Below are 24,744 nucleotides of genomic sequence, written 5' to 3'. Positions count from 1 at the left end.
ATTCAAATTTGAAAATTTGAAAATTCAAATTTGAAAATTCAAATTTGAAAATTTGAAAATTCAAATTTGAAAATTCAAATTTGAAAATTTGGGAATTTGAAAATTCAAATTTAAAAATTCAAATTTGAAAATTTAAAAATTTGAAAATTCAAATTTGAAAATTTGAAAATTCAAATTTGAAAATTCAAATTTGAATATTTAAATTTGAGCATTCAAATTTGAAAATTTGAAATTTCAAATTTGAAAATTTGAAAATTGAAATTTGAAAATTCAAATTTGAATATTTAAATTTGAAAATTCAAATTTGAAAATTTGAAAATTCAAATTTGTAAATTTGAAAATTCAAATTTGAAAATTCAAATTTGAAAATTTAAAAATTTGAAAATTCAAATTTGAAAATTTGAAAATTCAAATTTGAAAATTCAAATTTGAAAATTTGAAAATTCAAATTTGAAAATTTGAAAACTCAAATTTGAAAATTTGAAAATTCAAATTTGAAAATTCAAATTTGAAAATTTGAAAATTCAAATTTGAAAATTTGAAAATTCAAATTTGAAAATTTGAAAATTCAAATTTGAAAATTTGGAAATTTGAAAATTCAAATTTGAAAATTCAAATTTGAATATTTAAATTTGAGAATTTAAAAATTTGAAAATTCAAATTTGAAAATTTAAATTTGAAAATTTGAAAATTCAAATTTGAAAATTCAAATTTGAAAATTTAAAAATTTGAAAATTCAAATTTGAAAATTTGAAAATTCAAATTTGAAAATTTGAAAATTCAAATTTGAAAATTCAAATTTGAAAATTCAAATTTGAGAAATTGGAATTTGTCAAATTAGAAAAGTTGATATAAATTAGAGAATATTTTGTTATAACTGCTTTATTGCAGAATTATTAACAAATATTATATATGTCGGATTAGAGTCAGGATTAAGGAGATGGGCGTTTAATGGATTTTCATAGAATTAGCCATTGTTGTGATACAACGGAGAGTTTATTAGCACAGGCTTATTAACAATATTAAGCACTCGTAGCACTAGTGATGATGACCTTAGGTTCGAAACGAATCCGCGGTCACGGGATGGTAAACGTATGTTCTCGCACAGTTCAAGTCTAACTCTTTGTTAACTAGATGTGTGGTATTCACTGGTTGTAAGGCGGCACTGTCATTCGTCGATGAGATCGTACCAAAGAATGCCTCTCCGTCTCGACGATGTCGTCGAGGAAAACTATATTGGGTCGGTCTAAGGATATGAGATCCTCGGATTCGTCAAAGAAAGCTTTCGTTCCAAAAGAGAGGGAAATTAGCGCTATTGCTAATTGGTCGATCTCCACACCGGCGTTTTGAAAAAGACGCTGGCCGCCCTTGAGGGGCGGTTGTTGTCGGGGGGCATCGCTCGTGGAGGATAGGTTTCTCCTATCTTCCCGTAGTTGCAACAAAGTCTATTTGACGGACTTCGCTTGACTAAATCTTAAGATCTATAGCGGGTCCTCACGTTAGCTAAACATACGCCACAAAGGTATGCCGTCACCCGGCGATCATCTTACCCGGTGGCCAAAATCTGCGTGTGGTGGGCCGCGGGATAGAAACTATTGAAGTATTTACTGCCACGTGTCGCTACGACTATTTCTTTTAAGGAGAGGTATAGAGTTACTCTGTGCCTTTGTTAGATAAAAGGTTCATCCCTTTGACCGTGGCTACGTTCGGCGACTGATTGTCGCCTCGAGCCCAAGCTCATGATCATAAATCTCGAACAATCGGAGCGGCATTTGTTTAATCCAAGTTACAGAGTTGCGGTATTCCCGCGAATCCAAGGAGGAGCTCCGGCGTTCTTTCATCTCCGACATATATAAATTAAAATATAGATCTGGTAATGGATTCTACATTTTGAAATGAGTGTTGAAGTGCTTTAAGCAATTTCTGTTATCTATGTCCTCTTGCTACAATACATTTTTACTAGAAGAACTAGTTAAACATTTAAATTAATATCTTTCATATAATACATATCCGATACCAGACTTTCTTTTAGATCAACTTTAAAAAATAATAGAATTCTCGTGAAAAAGATATTTAAGCGAAGGGTATAATAGAATTAAACCATGAATCACACGTTTTTAATTTAAGTGTAATGTAGATATTAATGTTCATATATGGTTATTGGTACATTATAATGTACCAAATTTATTATTCTTTGACAACACACAGTTTAGTTTATAATTCTATTTATAATGTATTTTTTCTTTTAAAGTTATCATTTCATCGTTCTAAAATTATAAAAAGGTTGTAAAAGTGATTGATACATTAATACTATACAAACACAATATTTTTTAATGAAGAAAGGCTCTTTTGTGACATTTAACCACTAAAGCAGAAGTAATACAAATTTTAAAACGCATTTTGTGTCTGAAATTAGAAATACCGAGCTCTATTAAGTTATATGGGATGCAATTAAGTATATGCTTTTAATATTAATATAGATGTATCATCCTTGTGTTGGAAGTGTCATAAAATATTTATTCTCTATTTTTTTCTCTGACTGCAGCATTCACTGTAGCAAGCTTCAACATTAAATTTTGTATATAATATTTTTAGAGATTACAGTGACACTGCAACATTAAATCAATCTAGTGCTAGCCTAGAGTTAATTAAATCGTGTTCAAATAAACTAATAAAAGATAAATGATAAAAGCATCTACCATACAAATGTAAATAAAATATTTAAAAAAGAAGTAACTTATTTTATATGAATTAATTTTATGCAATTCATTTGTAATTTAAATTTATATGAATTATTTATATCAAATCCTATAAGCAATTGGCTAAAATAGAGAATATTTCTTTATAAAAAAATTACACATATTTTATTACACAAAATTACAAAATTACACAAGTAATAATATAATAATTAACTAATTGTTCCAAACCAATTCTACAAACTATTGCTTCTACATAGCGTTGTATAAAGGAGCTCGTGAATGATACTGTGGATGTCAGATTATAATAATAAGTTCACTGTTTCCAACTATGATACGTAAAATCCTTCGTAATTAGTCATTACTTGATGAAATTCTGTGAAGTGCATGGTAAACTCACGAAGCCTTTTTGAACTTTCAACAGCTTATTGACAAGAGAAATCTCTGTTTAAATGCCTCTCTATATATCGAATTCCATTGTGTTTCTTCCAATATTGTTAGAGTCTGCTGAATTTATTCTTATTGTGTAAATAAAGAGGAAAACGAAGTAGAAATCTCTTCGTCGTACGCATTTACGTTTAAATACTACGAACAAAACGCGAAATTTGGGCACGTCACGTTATAATCAATCAAGATATAAACTAAATATATTTCGACAATATCTGAATCATATCAACATTCTTTTTTAATTTTGTCTTATGTCTAGACAAAACGCATTGTGTCACAATGACAGTAGATACAACACTTATTTTGAAATAAAATGGGCAACCATGAAGATAACATTTATTATATAAATATATTATTTATTTCATAACAAAGAAAAATGAAAGTATACGAAGAAAGTATAAGAAAGATAAAAGAAATATAATAAGAGTACCGCAAAATAATATTTTATATTTGCAAAGAATATATGTTTCGATAATGACTTTAATATAAAATATAGTCCTAGATAACAAATTACTTCTTAGAATTACTTTTTCTCAATAGTATTTTGTCCTATATACAAATTTCGTAAGAAATTTTAGAGTTTTAAAGGATTAAGTGCTCGTTAAGAGCATTTCAGAAGCTGTTAATTATTAAATATGTAGAAATCAATTAAATCAACTGTTACTCAATTTTAATAGTATAACTTACTTCGAAACAGGTTGTATAATTTTTTTAAATGATGTAATGTAACAAATTTTCGTATAATCTTACAAGACACATATGTACATTCAATAGCAATAGAAAATTATATGAACTTGGTTTCATCTTTAAGATTTTTAATAACGTGGTATACGAGAGAAGTTTTTAAAATGTATAAATATCCTTCTGATTTCAATAACCGGGGAAAACGCGACTTTTCTTATCCACACGGTTAATGACGATCCGTTCTTGCACTGAGCTCATGCTACAATAATTAGTGAACTGATAATGAGAGGTGAAATATATATACATAGAACATTACATAATTACTTAAACCGAGATACACGTGAAACATAATCAACTTACGAACTTGATAAAATATTTCATCATAACGTGCGTTGCATTAAATCTTTATTGCTACTCTGCTATTAAGTTCCACTGCCAAATCTCCGTAGGAATAGATATTATAATTATCAGCATAATACAAAGATTGTAATAGCATATATATAGCTACTTCTGCTTTTAGATATTTTTATTATGAAATATAAGTATAAACTTTAAACTCTCATATAAGAAAATTTGGAAAGAAGTGTCTTTTTTCGAGTATTTTGAATTTACCATAATTGTGTGATTTGATTATTTTTATTTTCTTTTTAATTAATTATATCACATGCGTAACTGATTTCAATTCTTTTTACTTGTTTTAAAGGAACATAAATTTCCGATCATATGGGTTCTGTAAATTATTAATTTAATTGATAATTGCTAGCGTTACCAATCCTGTCGAAGCATTTAATTTATTTATGTGTTTCATAATATTCACATAATACCTGTATATGTCTCACAACAAAATTAATAAACTGCAGTTAATCTGATTTTCCTACGTTGGTATTATGTATAGATTTTTAACTCATAATCTTAGATTAATTACATAACTGATAATCAATAATTTAATTTGATAATTAATTGTTCCAAGTGTATACGAAATTAGTACTAATTTTGATTAATTTTGAAAGATGTCATGTAGGTGTATCATTTTCCTATTTGTGTAGGGTTATCTTGTATAAAACTGTAATTAAATTATCTCGTACCAAAGTAAATTTAATACAAAATGCTCGATGGAAAAGTGGTACCTATTATTGAAAATATCTTTGAGTTGAGAAAATTGTAAACATAAATGAGATTGTAAATATTGCAATGCATTATTATATGCAGCTTTAGAAATTCATAACAAAATCTTTTAGATAAATATAAACACTATACTTTTTGTTTCTTTCTTGCAAAATAAATGTTCTTGAATAAACAACTTTTCTACTGAGCTCTTCAAACACAGTACATGAGTCACATCTAAGCCATGATATCAGAAGAACTCGTAAACATAACAAAGAACCAAAATTAAGTTAACTTAAACCCAAGATTAAAATACCAAAGAGCACACAAATAAAAAACGCTCCAATTTAAAACTGAGTCATAAATGTCGTAATCTAGGAACAATGGGCGTCGACTTAGCCAGATTTTCTCGGACAATGAATGGAATTTCCACGAAAGTCATATTCAATTAATCGCACGTGATGGAGAACGTTGGGACGTTTCTTAAGAAGCAAGTATGCATAGCAATCGGAAGAAAGGGAATTATAATGAAAGGAGAAAAGGAAATAAAAATTGTTTCTGCCGCCATTGCGGCATTTAATTAAAATTTGCCAGCTGGGATTAATAATTTTTCTTCGTGCTCGTCCCGTTCTTTCTCTTCTCATCCCATGTTTCTATTCGGTGTACCTTTCGGAAATAATCGACCCTTTCCGACAATACCGATCTGATGCTTTGACGTTCCAAGAAAATGAGCGGCGGCATTCTTTCTCCGCGTACTTCGATCTTTAATTACTGGCTGGCGGACAATTACAAAGCCAGACAGCGTCTCTGCGACATTCTTTGCCTCGTGGCCATTCCCTTTCTATTGCTTCCTTCTTATATAGCTTGTCATCGTTCCGACATTATCCACTGAATCGCAATACGTGACCAACGAAGCTTGTCGTAAATAGTGGCTATCTCTGTTTCGAACTATGAAACCTCCCATGCTCGTTGGTCCTTAAAAAAAGAATGCTGCCCGTCTTGTTTTCATATTAAAGGCTGGATTAATGAAGACTCTATATAATGTAAAAAGTTCGTTTATTGAATGTGGATATCGACTGACTAGGTTTGGTGCATTGATTGTGCAGTTACAGAGGAGAAACGAGAGAGAGAGAGAGAGAGAGAGAGAGAGAGAGAAAGAGAGAGAGAAAGAGAGAAAGAGAGAGAGAGAGAGAGAGAAAGAGAGAAAGAGAGAGAGAGAGAGAACTGTATTGTGAAGACTTCTTATTCGAGATGATACTTCAGTTAAGAGTTGTTGGTTTTATAGTGTGACTTTGGAAGTGGTGGACCTCTATTCCTGAGCTTGAGAATCATATTTATTCGCATGATTAGAATAGTGATTCTAATCAAAGTTGCGATTTTCGGAATTTGAATTTTTTTAGTTTCGTAGCTAAACGCATATCACTGAATAATCATGATCTTTTTATATGAGAAGATAATTATTAGTAAATAGCTATCAATATATTGACAGGACACTTACTGTGAGCAATGACTTTGTTCAAATCGGATTTTTGTAACAATTTTTGTACAATTGTAAAAAATCTGTTTCTTAAATTATTGCATATTTTAATAATAAAAATAATTAGATTAAGATATTGATATGAAAATTTAACGATATAAGTTGCGAAGGCATCGATTCATTTTTTCATTATTCATTATTTTTGACATTGTTTGTTTAAGATTACTCAAATTACATGTTATTTGAAATATACTTATATTTCAGATGTAAACGTTACAATGAAATTATTTTCGTAAGAGGCGAATTACCGTGCCTTGTTGTCAAAGTATTGATAACAGAGAGATCTAAAAAATAATTCAAACAAAAATGGGCGAGGAAGGTAATAATATTGTGAGAATATAATTCGGTAAGGTATCGTCCCTGAATAGACGTGAATATCGTCTGCGACGTCGCGGTACTGGAAGGTTTCTAATCAAAAATATGCCTCATCTGATATACATCCTGATATGCATAATGATTTATAGCGGAGCTGTATCGGGAGTGCTGTAAATTACATTCTAATGCGTTATTCATAGGGCACGTGTAATTAATTGATAACATACGAGCGGTTGAGAATCTAATTTTTCATCCAATTCTACCTTCACGCATTTTGGTTTTGCAAATCAAAAATGTTTGGTACGAGATGTATATAGGATTTATAAGAAATTTGTGTCACTAATTGAAATGAAGTAGCTACTTTAAAATTAAGAAACTTAAATCAAACATTGTGAACGATCCGACAATAATTAAATAATATTAGAATTTATCAGAGAAGTAAAAACGACCATTTAACTTATTAATGTTATTATATGTAATCTTTTGTAGACAATTAAGGAACACGGTAGTCTATTTTTGAGAAATTAAATAATTTTTATAAAATATATGAACGAAAGGACATGTACCTTTCATTTCGATTTCTATAATTATCTCAAATATTAAGGATTATTAGTGTCCTTCGTATTACTTCCAAATATAATTAAACTTGTGAATGTTCTCTTATGATAAATTCTACCAGCGATACATTATCTCTATCTATGTACTATCCAAGATTTCACAACTCCTTCTTCTTAATTGCAGCAAGTACTCAGGAAAATCGTAATTCCAGTGTGACAGGGATTCTTACGTCGTGGAACGCCCGGTTTCCACAATAATGTACTGTAGTATTGCGTAATTTAACGGGTACAATATGTAACAGTGCGATTATGGATGACGAACATTAGGGAAACTTGCTATAAATATAAGTGGATGTGGTACGTCCCACTACACACCGTGTTATATCAAACCGCGTAATATGCAATTATGTGGAGTGCAATGTGCGCAGGTAGGAAGGTAGAGGGAAAATTGTGTTGTTCTTCAATTTCAATCCTAATTCTCGTTACCAAAAATGATGCTTATATGCGCGAATTATTCGTGTAATGAAGCATCATTCCATTGAACGCCAAATGTATCGTATTTGTTAATAGATAAACGCGATATTGTAGCATACAAGAGCTATACAATTAGCATTAATATATCATAAATTTGACAAAAATAAAATTTTTGTTGCAAAATATTTGCTCCAATAAAAAAAATGTATCTATAAAAATTAAAAAGGTAACATTTTTATTTTCTGTAATTACATTTCGGTTAGATTCTATAATTATCGTAGAATTGTGTTGTTTAATAGTTGTGTCATTACGTAAATACAATTTTATTGCACGATGAGATATCTTTCGAATTATAACATTGTAGAATTGCAAAATTATAAAAGTACAACATCATGAAATTCTTTATTAAAATAATTAATGAGAATCAATATACTGGAAATAGGACGGAAATAAAATTTGTGTAATTTGTAACTGTCCAACCAAAACAATTTATCTATTAAACATATTATAAAATTGATCTGTTTTCTGTAATTTTCTTTCAATTAAACTCCGTAATTAAAGAGTTGTAACATTTAAAATTTGTGCTGCTACGTAGATACAAAATTTTAGAATTATCTCACATTACGGGACAATATAATTTTAGAATTACAAAATCTTAGAGCTATAAAATTACGGAATTGCAAAATTATAAAGTTCTACAACTGAACAGATTATAATTTGTTAATGTTCACTAGGCACTATCTTTTCTAATAGAAAAATATCGTAGAACAAAAATATTAGGCAAAGGAAAAGTTATACAAAAGAATATGTATTTTGAAAACAATATAAGAAATTATTCGTGCTAGTGGTTAATTGAACTGATAATTAAATTAGATTTTCGTGTTGGAGTGTGCACCTGACAGGTCTACGCAGCAATTACAGTTAGCAATTAGATGCAGCAAACTTCGATTTTCCCTAGATTCGTGCGGCATGAAATTGTGCCGCTGAATAATATTGTAATACATTAAACTCGTCTTTCTTGGGTTAAACTTACTTTAGCTACTATTATGTAAATTCTATATTGTAATATTTAACGATGAATTAATATAACAATAATAACAACAACAACAAAAGTATTCGAATTTTAAGTATTTAATTTCATTTTCTACAATAATAATACATACATGAAACTTTACAACAATAATACCTAATCATATTCTAATATTTTCTTCGAAATAATATCCTTAAAATTATCTAACATTATCAATTAATTTCATTACAAAAAATTATCCAAATTTCAACACTTAAGTAATCATAACAGATTATCTAACATTAAACATGTCGTAATCGAAGTGTAGTCAAAACATAGTGCTTTTGCTAATTTTGCTAATTATATAAATATGTCATTGATCGTTCATATTATGAGATTATGGACACAAGGGTTGATCAGCGTTAGACAGACTTCGCGTAGACGCGCACAACTTGTATACCTCAAAGCCTCGTTCGAAGCTAAACTAAGCCAAGTCGAGACGATCTAGGTTTCGTACTCCACGCCATGTATACACATACACGTTACTGCCAGCACTTGCCTAACTTGTCCTACACCAACTCGCTTTTCCTCAACCCAATGTCCTCCCCAGAGGGTCGTTGGTCACCAAACATCGGAGAGTCTTCGTTTATTGGCACGAAGCAGCACGGACTTTATACTCGACTGTTACAAGATCTGTGCATAATATCAGAAGAAAATTGATCCGATGTACTTATACAGAAACACATGTATAAATTTTGATTATTGGTCTGGAACTGTGACAAATTCAACTTTGGAATTACCCTTATCAATTATTGATTTTATGGAACTGGCACATCTTTCTTTTTTTTTCTTTTGTTTGGGAATGTTACATTGAAATTGTTTCATTAAAAATATATCATTGGTTTAATAGAAGAGTAACATGTTTAAAATAATCATCAATTTTATGATATCTGTAAAAAATTATCTGAGATCATTATCTGGATCATTATCTAAAAATTATCTGAATCATTTGCTGTCATAAGAGTCGAAAAATTACCTAGAAAATAATACTATCTGATAGGAAGAATGTCACTATTCACAAAAGAAACAATATTTATTATGTTAAATTAAAATTTAAATTAAAAGTTTGGGGGAAAGGTATAAATTATATATTGTAAATAATATATTTATATTACTCGTTTGTTTTAAAACAAGAAGCACAAAATGTATGCATATAGGAGACAATAACTCCTCTGAAGATAGTACAATAAATAGTGGAGAAAATAAAGAGTGCGAAGGGCTGCAGGGACAATACAAAAGTGGCGAAAGAAATTAGGGAAAGAGGAATGAGGGTAGCCGAGGACATGAAACTCATAAATTGTACCCAGTGGAAATTAAGTAGGGACATATCATAGTCTCTTGAGAACGATAAAGAAACCAGGTAACCGATATATGTATAAGAAGAAATATTTGTGCAAATTATTACATATGATTGAGAATGTAATACAAAATGTCGCATTATACGCAACATTTATATATTTCTATCAGTAAAGGGGATATTAATAATCACAAGCCAAAAGAAAATAAAAAGAGAAATACAATACTAATAGAGAACTGATAATAATTAAATTATAAAACAATAATAATTTTCGATAACATTAAAACAATAAATTTTTCTACTTCTCTTGGCATATTTATGAATGCTTTTTATATTTAAAAAAAAGTTCTATTAATATATTAAGAATATTTGTACTCGTGTTCAAAGATTGATGAGATGGTTGATTAGATAGATATTTTATAAGACTAATAATCTTTAACGCTAAAAGAAAACACAAACGTATTTACAGTGAAACTTCGTTTACATGAACTTCATTTATATATCATTTTTGTAGTGTCTGATTAACTGAACTTTAGCTGATCCTATTAGGATACATTTTCATGCTTCACAATCGATACAAGTTTGCAACATTATTATGTATTTAAGAGCAAATGTTTCGTGAAATCCTCTTATATGAACAATGAACGTAAACTCCTATTAACTGAACGAAAAATCATAGGTGGTGGGGAGAAATGGATGGACTCCTATTATATGAACGACCTGGTTGTATGAACCAATTTGTCGTCTGACAGGTTCACATAAGTGGAATTATATTGGACATAATTTAATGTATAAATTTTTATTTCTTTAAAGTATGTACATTATATCAGATTACTCAAATTGAATTTTCTAAGTCGATCGACTTGCCAATACATAAGGTTGGGTACAATTACGGCATGGCCGCGCGTTGAAAGAAATCTCGTGAAATATGTCTGAAAATGCGGCCTGGCATTATTGAAATCCGATAAAGTTGTATACGCGAAACATGTGTAAAGTTTCCTACAGTAGCCGCAAGCTCCCACGAGTCGGCTTACAGAAGTATTTACGAAGTTCATAAAATTCTATTGAGTTTCTTTAAGTATCGAGTGATCGGGGAAACTGTTGACGATGTATTTCATATCGAGTTCTGTACTGGGACCGCTTTACCCATCAAAATTGTAACATACGCGAGCTACGAGTTCAACTTTCGATGAACTCAAAACGGTCCTCCTGCATCGTGGACGAAACGTTTATTTATTCGTCGTTACGTAAACATACAATTTGAATACTTTCATCCTTTTCCTTTTTGGTTTCCTGCAATCGAAAACCTTTTTCGATATCGAATGCAAACGTCAAAGGTATTTTAGCAAACTAAACAGAAAAAAACAGCAGACACGGGCGTGACGAATAGACAAATAAATGTTTAATATGAGGAACTAAAAATATTTGAAGCAGATGAATATTGATACTGGTAAGCGAAAACAAGGAATGTTATAACGTAACGTTTCGATTTCATAATACTGACGTTTACAAAATTGTTCGGTCCTTGAATTAAAACAATTTTACGAAATAAAGGGTGATATGAAAATATTTAAAATGGACATTATTCTTAATTATATAAAATGGTATTAAAATTATGCAAGTTAAATTATTTCATCCTTTTGATGAAAGCATTTCGAGCAAAATTATACGTTCCTTTTACCTACTGCTCCATAAATGTAAAATAGGACAAAAAGGATAATGCATTAGCTCTTTATATTTCTCACTACATTTAAATGTAATTTCTTTAGGAAATAACTTCTCTAATACATGTGTTATACAAATACGATATTATATAATTATAAATCCATTATCTATAATATACATAGAGACTTTCATAATTAACCAATTAATAAATGTTATACAATTAACCAAAGCTAAGGATCGCAATCCTAAAACTTTGTAATTTTGAATATTGAACATAAAATTCAATGAAAAGAATCACTATTGTTCACTATTAAATATGCATCGAAAAATTGTAATATTACGGTATAATAAGAAGTGTATTTTTGGAGCATACTTTATTTTAGAATAATATCTTTATCCATTTCCGAATTATAACGTACGCGATACAATATATACCACATATTGAATGCCAGCCAAATTCTAAAATATCGACACTTTTTTCCGAGAGATGCGTGTGTACATAGCATACTGATGGTAAAAGCTGCTGACTTAGCGTCTGATCACTCCAGTCCCGCAATACGCGTGTACAAGTGAGAGACCCAATCAGACGAAAAAAATAGAGGTAAAGAACTATTAAAAATTTAACTTTTCTTTGAACGATGATATTTCGATACCCAGATGTCGTGTTAGGATAAAACACAGCATATTTTTAATGGTAAAGTTCACCACTTTTAACTGTGGTCTAATTAAATTGATATACGTTTTAGATTGCATAATATAATAATTTACCTTTTTACAGAGACTAATCCGATATAGTAAAAATGAGTATGCTTTTAAAATCATATTTCCATTTCAATAAAAATGAACATTAATTTTGGTGAAGGTAAGCTTTTCATTGATTTTAATTATATATTTTAACGTAATATGTTTTAAATCGTACATTATATAATTAATTATTCGTAATTAATTAATTATTGTAACAACTTATTATATTAATACTGGAAGAGAATTGTAACGTTTGAAGTTATTGTCCTAGATTCTGCGGCAATTGATATCAATTATGTTTAATATTGTTATTCATGACTGATCATGAGTGAGTAGTGTATGCAGTTGTATTGAAATCAATACATGTATATAGGAGTGAGATGTCTTTATGCACTTTATGTGATACATCCATCAGTAAAAATATTGTGTTTTTATGCAAATTTATCAGGGTGGCTAATATGAATCGGATCGAACACAGATACATAGGTATAATTTATTAAATCAAATGTGACTGTTAATAAAATACTGTCAAATATTCAATATGGAATTGATATAAGAAATAAATTGTATTTGTTCTTCAAAAGAGATAGCATGAAGCAATAATTTTATAAATAAACACAGCACGAATAATTTCTTCTTAATTAATTATATTCTGATTTGATCAATCTATGTGAGTTCCACTGAAGAAAGTTATCGACTTCGTGCTTTACTTTGAATTTCAGTGCAACATTAAGTGATTATTTTAGTTCGAAATTAAACCATAACTATTCTCATTTGAAATACTCATTACATAGTTGTAACACTCTATTTTCACAGAGGAAGTTGGTATGCATGAGTTAAATATTTCAGCAAAGAATTAAGGTTATTCCATAAAACAACGCGATAATGTTAAAATAAATTTATCTATGATAATGCAACGTATAATAAATTACTTTTTTTACAGCTAAATTACGGTGTAGTTATAAGTACATTAAATTATAGAATATTAAAAATTTCAGATATCATCTCGAATAAATGCATTGTTATCTATTACTTTAATTTATTGCTCCCTGTATAGCATTATTAATTAATATTTTTGGTAATAATACAAATATTGACTGTTATCTACAAAATAACATTTGAATATTAGGATTTTATGCCCTTTCATTTTAAAGTCATGTTTAGTCAGTCGAATTTTTCATTCTGTGTATTTTATTATTTTCCTTTATAATTTTCTCGTCATATTTAGAATTAAATAAGTTTACTATTAAGATTCTTAATTATAAATGAATATAATCGATCTTTTAAGACATCTTGAAACTTATCGAACGATAGTTCATTAATAAATTACGGATATTTATTTATTTCTAGCAAATATATAAAGTATCCAGAATATAGGATACGTTATAAAATTTTAAAATATGTACAAACATTTTAGACACCAAAGTTACCCAAATTTTAACCATTTCCTATTATCTTCCTTTTATTAATGAAACAATATATTATTATATCCAACAAAGCCTCCCATTCATTGAAAAATTTGTATCTTTGAATTCTTTCATCTTCATAACAATAATGCAAATAATATATTTGCAAAAACAGGCTATAAAGGATTTCGTAAACAAACACGATTTTAATTATCTCCCTTCGGGTTAGTTTCAATTAACCAGCCTCAATTTCAATAAGCCGGTTAATCGAGATTTCAGGGTACTTTATATTTTGCATTATTTCGTATTGTGGCCAAATTAATCCACCGAATGCCCACCTATTCCAATGAAAACCGCTTCTCATTTACATTTTTACCTTCATCACAACTTAACGCTCGACGTTAATAGCCGACTGATTAACATTCGAGTGTTTATCTAAGATATTTGCTCACGGATGTTCCGCAAAAATGTAAATTCAGCCAAAGCTCATTTTGTAAACAATACGATTACGCTGTTTATCGCGATGTCCGAGTTAGCGTTTATTCGCCCTCGCTTTTTCGACACGCATACATGTTATGCATAGTAATCCACGCGAAATTACAACAAAATCGTGAAAGAAAAAATGTGAATGGTTCAAAGGGGACTAATTTCTAGGATTACACGTTTGCATGTATAATGATGCATGTGCGTTATGCATTTGCGTAACCTATTTTTTAAACAGAAATATATACCTACTACGACACTAGAATAATTAACCTTAATCTGTATTTGAATTTGATACATTTAGACAATTATAATTAAAATGATATGGTGAAAATGAAATAAATACATGCATATAATCACATGTTGTTCCCAATGAAAGTCTGCATTAATTCTTCCAAAAGCTCTTACATATTTTGGATAACTGTAGAATGAGAAGACTGAATTTTGAATATTTTAGTGAAATTAATGGGTCTTGTAAAAATCACACGTGGTTACTTATGTGACACTTGTAACAGCCGGTATATGTTAATGATATTATGAAATTTGTTGATCATGTACATTGAAAAAGTTTAACGAATTGTACTTTATTTAATATTATATATTATGAGGTAGATATGTACAAATTTATTAAAAAATTGGTCGAAAATTATCCTGAGCAAAGGAAAAGGTAGAACGAGATTGACAGTGACAAAGAAATATTTTGTAAGATGATTTAAATAAATATCTTTATTAAATAAAATATACAAAAATTTGTCTATTGAATTCGATTTCACTGTTTCCATGGCTGATCTGAAGTTATTTCCATTTATTGCTATCATTTTTAGCTCTTCCGTAAAATTAAATGGTCGCGCGTGAATATACCTTATTTTTTTATCGCTTCGTATATATTACGTATTAATTGGTCGGATCAATTAATAATCACGTACAGAAGGTAAACGATATCATCGGCATGTTGGTTGCACGTAAAAATAAATCTAGGCAAGCAGACAATAAAGATGTAAATATCTCGCATATCGGCGTTGCTGTTTTACGAGGGCAATTTTTAATTCCCAACGAACAGCGAATCCACCGCATAAATAATACGGGAATGGTATCGACTAGCTGACGTAAATAATACGAAGTGCTACAAAGTGTCAGATGGGATACTCTATCCCGTTCCCCTGGCACGAATTTTATTTCAACCGTATTTGATAGCTTTACGAGCGTAATTCATAATTGAATCGTAATATCATTGAATTAAAGTCACTTGCTTTCCATGAATGCAATATTTGCGATACTGTTTTAAAATATTATTATTGTTTGATTTAGTAAAATTCACATTCCGTCTCATTCTCTTATTTTCTTCTCTTTAATTTGATAATACTCTTATCGTTAAAAATTCTATCAATTTCATGAAACGAGGTTATTCATCGCAACGTTCATTCTAAAATTATTTATTTTCTAATATTCCCTGATTCATCTTTTAATTTTACAGAATATAGAATCTCATTTTTTTTTCATAGTTTCAAAGTCATACGTTATTTTATGGCGTCGAATAAAAATTTCTGTAAATATACTTAATGCTTCCGTTTTAAAAACATTGGTTTCTGTAAGCTTTTTATAACGGACGAAATTATTTCTCGAATTATTTATTTTATCTTAATTTTAATTATTTAATATAACCGCTATAATAATAATATAATAATAGCGTATAAATCGAGAAATATCTATATTATGAATAATGAGAGAAAAAGAACAAAAGAGATATTTGAATTATTTCCATCAAGAAATTGAACTACTGTAACTTTAACACACCCAAGATTTAATAATTTCATTGATGACAATTGTACACGTGAATACATCATTTTTATCACAGAGCATCGGACACAATTTTATCTATTCAAATTTCACAGATATGAAACTTTTATGATAGGTAAAAATTCCCGTTATAAATGGGTTTATTCATCGATGAAACCAAAGATTGAATGATAGCATAGTCTCGCCAGTCTGCCAATAGACTCTTGTATTGCAGAACGATGTTCTGGAGGCTTGTCTGGATGAACACCATTCATTGGTGGAAACATTGTACGATCATCGCGACACTTAACACCACTTGACATCGTTGAATATCAGTAGGAATTGACCTGATGGAAAGAGGACATGGCCGCTGATTCATCTGCTTACAGAATACTCTGCTTCTCAAAATGGAATTTCTCTGTAACTCCGTGGAAACTAGAACAATCACTCTCTATGCTCATGTACGATCCTCGTTTTGCTCTTTAAAATGCATCTCTTAAGATCGTTCGTCTAACAACGCGATGTATCTAATGCGCTTTAGGTTTTCTCTTTGATTCGTTTTATCGATTTCTCTTCCCTTACTTCGACGAAGATTTAGTAATTCAATTGAATTTCCATTAAAACTTTGTGCAGTATAGAAAATTAGAATATATTGAAACGAACTTTTAGGTACTGTTTAACATAAAAGAATTATATGAGCATTTTATGTAGAGTTTGTTACATTGAAATTCATGATTGCTATGATGATAGTCTTTCGACTTTTTATTGTATATTTGATTTGAAAAATTGTCATAACGATTGTTGAATAGTTCATTCTTCCAATCATTATTAATTTCATGCCGGATTATGAAAAATGCGGCACTCAGCCGGCAATTGGAATGAAAATTAATTACCGCGGCTTGATTTTGATGTACATCGGACCTGACTTCGAGCGAATCCAATTAATGCCTCTGATCAGAAATGGATTTATAATTAATTCTCTTTAATGATTTAAACAATTATAAATGAGAAATAGTAATAATTTGTTTGTTGTTTTTACTCATTCTTTCTTTCTTTTTATTCATTCTTTCCCCAATAATTTATATTTCGTACTTAAAAGCGACGAAACTCAAGGTTTCTTTTTATATAGAGCTGAACTTAATTTTTTAGTGCATTTCAAAACTTACTGATTAATTTAATAAGCAATTTACAAAATGTACAAAAGAGAAGTCAATGACTATGAAATTATACAATTGGAATAAGTAAATTATATTTGACATAATATTTTCAAGTAAAATAAATTCATGCCAAAATTGTTTTCTAGTTACAATATTAAATGAAGTTATGCAAAGATTAATTTCATGATGGAAAGTTCTCTTAACTTTTAGAAGAAAACTTTCAGGGACGCGTGATAAGAGGACAAAATTCATATCGGTTTTTTTAATATACAGATACGGTTCCTTCTTTTTTTTTCTTTTTTTTAAAAATTTAGTTTTTCTTAAATCAAGATCAGAATCGCTATCTTTCCTTCATAAGACACTTTTAACACTATGTTTTCTGCAATGTGTACATCTACTACCCATTGATGATATGGTAAAGATAAATAGGAATATAAAAGCATATTTTCATTTAGTTTAATTAATTTTATTAAAAATACATACTTGTACGAAAACAAAAAATCTCGCTAGTTCTATAATTAATGCAAAATATCTCCAATAATATGGAATTACGATTTTTATTGGTTTTAATTAAGTACAGATCTTAATCATAATAAAATTAGTCGACTTCTCGTATATGTGTAATGTACTGGAAGAGCACAATGTCTACAAACAAAGACGAAAACTGTGTAGCTTCCCGAATTTTATCGTCTCATTTAATTCATCGTGGTGAAGTTTTAAGACGATCCTCCTTATAAGTCAATTTGTAAATACGATTCACGAAGTCCTGGTATCTGGAACGTCACGACGACATCGTTGACGAGGAAGTTAATATCGAACTCGCGATGTGGTGGAGCGATGTTGTCGAAAGTTTTGACCGTGTTTTCTTCATTGTCGTGACGCTGACAATTAATTAGGATAGCTATTTAACAGTTTGTAATTTCTCACCGTAATTACACATTTTCCTTGAATGACCGAATACTTAGACAGATATGAACTGGATAATTTTATTCACATCCGCGAAATCTACATACATATTATGTATTCATGTACATCATTAAACACAATTCCAAAGATTGACGATACATATCATTATATTAACACTCTCAGTTGCTTGTTACATCAAAGAAAATTCTCTCTTTATACATCCATATCTTCGTGTACATCTTTCGATCTTAAAACCAAACTTTACGCGTTAGGGACATTCGCGTGGCACAAGAAGGCGTGTTAACGTTCTCGTGAAATCGCGCGAAACAACCGTATGAATTATACAAGCGAATTTCATAGGCTGCTGCGCAATACGTCCGCATGAATATTCCCAAGAAATAATATAAGAGTACAACCCGTGATCCACGAGAAAACACAAGTTTCGTGGCCGCATTCTACAGGGCTATTTTCGCGAGATGCTTTAGCGATCGTGAAACGATGTTTCTAAACTCCTGGTTAGCTTATTTGGCGAACAACGGAACATGACAGAGCAGTTCAGATCAAAGGGAACTTCTGCTTATATTTTTTTCATGGAACCAAGCTCAGTCACGGAATTTTATAACATCGCGTTCCACGTTTTCCATGCACGCGAATTATTTCGATGAAACTTTACCCTACCCGTCGTATATTTCGTCGACACGACACGCTTCGAACAGTTGCAATGCTATTTGCCCACCTGGCGTTCGTCAACTGTGCTCATTTACTTTTTAAATCTACCGATCGTTAACTGTACAGCATCGGTTTCCACGTAGAAAAGTGCTCTGTAAAGCGATCCTAAAAATCCCTTGGTATTGTATGCTTGAAAATCAATTGATCGCGTAAAAGCACTTATCATACACTCAACGGTAACACGTATAATCGGATTTCTTCATAATCTGAATACGTTTTTCACTGTATTATCCAATCGGTGTGTTTAGAGCGATTAATGCTTAAGCGAAGAATAGTTGAATTTTTCTTTTACACCATGAATGGTGTACTTTAATATTCTTTTCGCTTATTTTTGTATTTGGTCATTTTATGAACTTTTGTTTTATTATCAATCTTCAATAACGTTAATGTATCAAGACAGAAAGTACACAAAAATTTCTTTCAAAAAAAGGCTAATAATGAAATGCATTAAAGAATGTTGAATGTTGGAGGTGGTGTAAGAATAATTGTTTTTTTAAACAAATAAATGTAAGCTTTAGTGGATGATACAACTACGATATACTCGGGACATATGTCAAAAAACATAGAAAAAATGTTACAGAAAAGAAATACCGCACAAAGCTTCTTTTGTATAAAAATTCAATTGGCTGTCACAATTTTATGCAATACATGGATTTTTAAATTATTTATGTACTTCGTTTGTATATAAACTAGAACGATTATTACTAAATTTTGATAGTTCTTTATATTAGTTAGTCCCTTTTATTATTTTTATTTTTCACGTTACTTTATTTTAAAATATGAGAAACAGTTCCACATATGAATCTAACGTCTGCATTTTTAATAATATCTAATGTTGAAAATTATTCGTATTTCTTTGTGATATTCCTACTTCTATCTTTATTCGTCACATAATTTCAATAAAAAAAAATTTCCACAAAATCCTCCTCTATAAAAATTTGTATCCTTTTGTACAAAAATTTTGTCTATTGAAATATAGAAGCAAAAAGCAGGGAACGTCCACTTTTTAAAATAAATTACTGTGCATATGACGTTTCATTGGTAGAGGCTGAGACTGCAAGACTATCGAATCACGAATAGTCACAAAGCAAAAATGTCCACACGAGATAACATTACAGATTCGATATACTGGTTAAAAAAAGGAAATGTCTATAGAAGCATAAATTACATATTATGAATAATATAAATAAATGCAATGGGAATTTTGGTTCTGTTTCCTACGGAGACTAAAGTATTAAAGATTGGAGAATTGACTTTTCGTCTTTTTTTAAAAAAAGTTTTCATATAGCACATTATTATAGGAGTGAAATATATGAAAAATCAACTATTTTAAAATATGTAGAAAAAATGACTCTAAAGGAGAAGTATTTATTAATACGAGCGTGTCATATAATAAATTATTATATATTAAAATTACACCGCACACATATATATATGCATGTATGTAGGTGAAATAAATGTTACAATTCACAAAAGCTGTTTTGCCTCTACTTTTAGTAGTAAGGAATACAGCTAAGGAGAAAACTATTTTCATTGTTAGATAGTTGAGTAATTAATAATTATTTACTTCAAACTATTTAGCTCAGAAATTTATTTTTCCAATTATTTGATTATGTCATTCTTGTACTAAAACAACAATATGTTACGTAACATTTCTTGTCCTTCCTTACTAATCCTTACTAAAAATTAAGCAAGTAATTAATACAATTAGAACTTAGCTCAAGCATGCAACAGACTGTTCACAAAAACCGGCTATATTTCATGCTCACAGTTTTATTTCCCTAAAAGAAAGGACTATTCGCGTGCCCACTGGCATCGAACCGATAAGAAATGTGCAAAAGGTATCGTTGGTGGCACGCGAGGCAATAAATCCACGTGAAACGAGTCGCGCTGTTATTGTTGCTCGACCGAGATAAAAATCAGAGTAGCGCCGTTAAGTAGCTAAGCAACGATGTTTTACAAGCCCACCCAGTTGATACAGGCGAGAAGAAAAATCGTGGGTTTAGAAGATTCCCAGGAGCGCTATATAAAACACTGAGAACAGCATTCAATGCCGAATAAAAAGGCTCCGTGGCGCACTAAAAGATCGTTTACGGCACTTTCGAGCCTCTTATTACCTCCGCGAGACGGAGAAAATTATTAATTCCCCTGAAAATTAATGTTCTCTGCGACTGGCAAATTCTGCACGATTTTTCTTTCTCTTTTTTTTCCTTCTTCCCTATTTTTTTTATTTCAGTTACAAAGTCGAGAACAATCGTCGAGGATTCAAGGGTCTGAGCTATTCTTAAAGGGTAAATTATGTATATTTCTAGTCGGAGGGAGTTTTATTATCGTGCTAAATTTCAGACTATTATTTTCCCTTGGAAATTGCAGGTATTAGAATTTCTGTTATAATGAAGGAATTATTCAGGGGGAAAGATCAATTAATTTTACATTTAACGTGGAGGAATACTGATCATTTTTTGTAGGGATCCTATGGAATTATTTCTTTTTATTTTGATTTAGTTATTCATTTTAGTATGTTTTCTTCGTAACTTCGTTCAGTATATTAATATTTATATGGAATCCATATATTCTTCATATTGCAAATACAATCGTAATACATTCATTTTGACAAAATTTTAGATGAAAAGGCATATACATATGTGTATCAATTTATTTCATTTACCATAAGCGAGCATAACATTCTACTATATCAGAAACGTACAAGCCAAACTATAATATACCATTTATAGCACACCATTAAATTTATCAAGATTTCAGAGATATCGTAATTATGCAAGTGGTGAAATACAGAACCTAAATATCTCAGCTGATGCTGAATAATATAACAGCTGTTGATTCGAAGCTCATCCAATCTGGAACTGTTAAATTTAATTGCTCCTCTAATACGTTCTATCTACGTATTAATTTTTGTAAATATACCACATTGATATACCATATTGATATATAGTAATGGTACATATGACACCTGTGCTACTAAATTAATTTAAACACTTATTCACGCTTCTAATAATATAAGGAAAACTTCAAAATGAATTTTTCAATTCTTCTACGTCCATCAAATCCAAAATCTCACATGTCAACTTCAACTAACAAGAAAATCAACGACTAGTACAAAGGAAATACGAATAGTGAGAGACGAGTTAAAACGGGAGACAGAAAGGCCGCAAGATGAAATGCAATGCACTTTATTCTCGTAGTTTGTGCCAGGCAAGTAAGAATGGTTAAAAGGTAAAAAGAGCATGCTCGATCTCTTAGTTGGCTCGTTAGCAGACGAGTTCTTTCTCCTTTCGCGGGCTGCTAATTATCTCTATAGCTTCCAAGAGACCGCCATCTCGACAACTACCAATCCCCCTTTATGCACCCCCTTCTGGTGCCGAGTGCTGAGCTTACGAGTTCGATAATCGCTCCTCTGCCACGATAAGCTCTGATTTATGAGCTTTTCAGCGTTTCTAGGCCCCTGCGACTACACCAACTTCTGGACAATGAAAAACACTGTTGGCCGCAGTTACTCATCCGCGAGCACACAGTTTCGCGCCACGAAACGGTTGCACGCTACTTTCGACCAAGTCGACGACTCGTTTTTGTGTCAAATCGCGCGTGCATTACCACTGCTCGTGCATCTTCGTTTCTCCCTTCTTTTCTTTTTTTATTCTTTCCGGAATCAACGATACTTATCAACACTTCCAGGAGGCTGGTTTCACTGGAAGATTTATTTTTCGTCTTCGGTACCTGTGACAAGCTGCTACGTTATCTACGAGTTTCTGATATACGTGATTCGGCTAATTCGAGGATATATAAACATCGCGATGTCAGCGATATTTGATTGTTAGTTTAGAATCTGGTAAGTGTTCTTTGATAACATTTTTTAATATAAAATTCTTTATATATATAACAAAAGGTACATATGAAATGTTATATCAGTTGTGGCTACCTTTTCGGGAGTTTCCTCTTGCTTTAAACTTCCTAACTCGGTATAAATTTCAGAGTTTAACGTTTGTAAGTGAACAGACACATAGTATTGTATTTAAAGAGATGGAAGAAAATACGTACGTACTACTTAAATAATGACAGAAAATTTCTGGATTGCGTGTGCCTGTGAAACTGCAAAAGTGATATATTCTTCTTGTCCACTTTGAAATATTTTCTTCTCTCTTGTGCGCGCGTCACAACCCTCTTGTACATCTCACGATGTTTATAACGAAGTTTACACGCAAATAACTTTTCCAAGATGCCAGATATCCACGAAGTAATTGACGCGGGTTTAAATCACGTAAAACTAAGCTAGGATTCGTAACTATATAATACAATTTGTTTGCCGAAGATAGTGCGAAATCAGATCGCGTATCAACCACGAAGCTTACGAGTTCGATAATCACTTTGACGCGATAAGTCCTGATTTATTGGCCACTCACTGAAACGCGTTTCGAATCGCGGTTACTTTTACCTTTTCATGTTAGTTTCTTCTATCTCCCTTTTTTCTCTCTTTCCCTTTTTTATTTTTCTTGCAAGCTCGAAACGATACGATCCTCGTGAATACATCATATCTGATTGTTCCAGGCAGAAATGCAATTATCGTCAGCTGCATAGTAATATTTTGTACGTCGGAAGTGATAAATTATTAACACGTGCATGAACGCGTGATTTCCTTCATTGCTAGTCAAAATTAATTTCCCAATATACGCGTTACGTTGAATAGGTAAAATTTCATTTTCCGAGGCAAAAATTCGGGAAACTTCATCCTGACATTCCGGTTGCTATTCGAAGTGGATTGTTGATCAGGCAATTTATTATATCGAGCGATATATCATTCTAGATAAGAGCTGTTACCTAGGGGATTGTAATTATAATTTGAAAACGTGTGGAATAGTTGTTTCTTTATTCTATAATTATATTCCTTGTTCTTGTTATATATTTTTTTTCTATAAATATTTAATATTTAGATGTGACATTTTTCTGATCAATTTCCAATTTTAAGTGCGATGTTTTAATATTTTAAACATCTCAAATTATACATAAATACATGAAATTATGTATTTGTCAACTTTCATATAAGCAATTTTTTCATTCCAATCTTAATGTATTATTGAGAATGCATACAATGTAACGAGTAGATTTCGTATAAAAATGTGAAGGGACATTGCCCTCGAAAAAAAGTAAAAGGATATGTCTGTTGACCGGAAATATTGATTTATCAAGTAGTCTGGCCTTCGCAAGACAATATCGGTAAAAGAACATGTATTAAACAAGTCTATTATTTATAAAACACAATTAACTATAATTTAATTTGATAATAATTTAGTTATGAAAATAAATATGTCCTCTTTGATTTGCAAAAACACGATAATCGTCGCTATTATTATCTTTTACTGCTATGTTATTGTATCAAGTAACTTATTTATTATTTTATTATGTCACAATGAAAAGTTTGTGGGAAAGTTGACGATAATTTTTATAAGCACACCTAGAAGAAATTCCAATGGTAAATGATTAAATATTACTATCACATATAAATATACAAAATTCTGCATAAATGGTAGTTATAGAAATTTTTTATTTTAGAAAATACATCGAACTTTTTATTTATATAACCGATAAACATAAAAATATCGTGTATATAATTAACAGATATATTATTAAACGTATTATTAGGTAAATGGCAATTATTATTGTCAATGAAAAATTCTACTTACAA

The sequence above is a fragment of the Bombus terrestris genome, chromosome 7, assembly GCF_910591885.1.
Source record: "Bombus terrestris chromosome 7, iyBomTerr1.2, whole genome shotgun sequence".
NCBI classification, from domain to species: domain Eukaryota; kingdom Metazoa; phylum Arthropoda; class Insecta; order Hymenoptera; family Apidae; genus Bombus; species Bombus terrestris.
The sequence above is the reverse complement of the archived record's forward strand: the minus strand, read 5'-3'. Positions refer to the sequence as shown.